General features: G+C 43.6%; 1 protein-coding gene across 1 annotated transcript in view; it reads right to left on the bottom strand.

Annotated features, from left to right (window-relative positions):
• EXTL3 (exostosin like glycosyltransferase 3) overlaps window positions 1–338 on the bottom strand; it is a 34,642-nt gene extending 34,304 nt beyond the window's left edge. Inside the window, exon 1 of the mRNA XM_008069687.1 lies at window positions 240–338. The gene's annotated coding sequence lies outside the window, so the exon portion shown is untranslated. The remainder of the gene's footprint in view (window positions 1–239) is intronic.
• Between the last annotated feature and the right edge of the window lie 1,619 nt (window positions 339–1,957).

Below are 1,957 nucleotides of genomic sequence, written 5' to 3'. Positions count from 1 at the left end.
AGCAGTCACCTCAGCCTCCCAAAGGCGCGGGATTACAGGCTGAGCCACCGAGCCCGGCTTATATGTGAACATTTCTAAAGCATTTGCATTATCCTTCTGATGTAAATGTTTAAATCTCTAATTGCTTTCAAGAGAATAATCTCTATACTTATGATCAAATCATAACAAAAAATAATGGAGTGGAGGGGAAAAAAGAAAGGTATAATCGTGGCTATCTAGCCAATTCACTACTTTCTTACCATATGCTTCAGGATCCTTCCTTTTTCTGACTTATGTAGCATTATACTTCAGCGTATACTTTCTTGAAATGGTGAACTCCAGGGCTTGCTCTCCTGATTTAAAAGAAAATAGGAAAGTGGCTATTAGAAAAAAACTCAATACTGAAGGTACTATTAAAGAATTTATTGCCAGGCTCGGTGGCTCAGCCTGTAATCCCACGCCTTTGGGAGGCTGAGGTGAGTGGATTGCCTGAGCCCGCGGGTTCGAGACCCACCTGAGCAGCGAGACTTCATCTCTACAATAAATCAAAAAATCAGCCGGGCGTGGTAGCGCATGCCTGTAGTTCCGGCTACTTGGAAGGCTGAGGCAGAAGGATCACCGGAGCCCAGCAGGCCGAGGCTGCGGTGGCCGGGAGCGGCCACTGCACTCCAGTCTGGGCGACAGAGTGAGACCCAACTCAAAAAAAAACAAAAAACAAAAAAGAATTTATTTACTGTCCCCTATGAAAGGCTTCTCTTGTGTCTCTAAGGTGACTGAAGAATTTACTGTCTACACAGAGACAGGGGGACTGTCAACGAACACCCTAGGACAACAGGTGTATACAGGTGTAAACTCTCGCAGGCAAATCATCCAGACAGATGATGCTGACTTACATGCTCTAGGAGGGAATAAAACAAAACACTCAACCATGGACAAGCCCTTACTTTTTAGAGGTATATGCAGTACTGAGATATTTATAGATGAAATGATATACCTGGAATTTGCTTCAAAATAAACAGGATGGCTGGACTCAGTGGCTCAGCCTGTAATCCGCGCCTTGGGAGGCTGAGGTGAGTGAACTGCCTGAGCCCGCAGGTTTGAGATCCGCCTGGGCAACTTGGCAAGACCTCATCTCTACAATAAATTTTAAAAAAAAATTAGCCAGGCGTGGTAGCGCACGCCTGTAGTTCCAGTTACTTGAAAGGCTGAGGCGGAAGGATCGCCGGAGCCCAGCAGGTCGAGGCTGCAGTGGCCAGGAGCAGCCACTGCACTCCAGTCTGGGTGACAGAGTGAGACTCCAACTAAAATAAATAAATAAATAAACAACAAACAGGATGAGGGTGGTGAGGAGTGTTGGGAGGTAGAGATGAACCAAGATCAGCCATGAACTGACAGCAGGTGACACTGATTGATGGGTGCACTGGAGGCTTATTATATTGGTTTCTCTGCTTTTGCTTACGTTTGAAATTTTTCATACCAAAAACTCAAAAAAAAAATACATAGAGTCTAAACAAAAATGTTTTAAAAGGCATTTGGAGACTGACTATACTTAGTCTACTATTCCTAATGCTACCAACTTACATATAAGCAGAACTGGGATAGAAACAAATGTTCTCTAACAAGATAACCATGATTCAAAAGAATATAAGGGGGGAACGAAAAAAAAAAAAAAACCATGGAATTGTCTTTTTGAAGGGTGAGTCCCTTGTAGTAGATTCAGAATTTGTTCCTCCAGATCAAACAGTCAACCAAAGTTTTTATCTGGGAGTTTTGAGAAAGCTGCATCACAATTTATAGAAGAAACGGCTCAAACTGTGGCATGCAGGTGACCGGTTCTTCCACCATGACAATGCACCGGCCCACACTGCGCTGAGTGTTCAGCAGTTTTGTTTTGTTTTGTTTTACCAAAAATTGGACCTCTGTGTCCCACCCTCCCTATTTACCCAATCTCACCCTAACCAACTTTTTTTTTGTTTCC

The sequence above is a fragment of the Carlito syrichta genome, unplaced genomic scaffold (assembly GCF_000164805.1).
Source record: "Carlito syrichta isolate Samal-C Ts95f unplaced genomic scaffold, Tarsius_syrichta-2.0.1 Scaffold312190, whole genome shotgun sequence".
Lineage (NCBI taxonomy): Eukaryota > Metazoa > Chordata > Mammalia > Primates > Tarsiidae > Carlito > Carlito syrichta.
The sequence above is the reverse complement of the archived record's forward strand: the minus strand, read 5'-3'. Positions and strand labels throughout refer to the sequence as shown.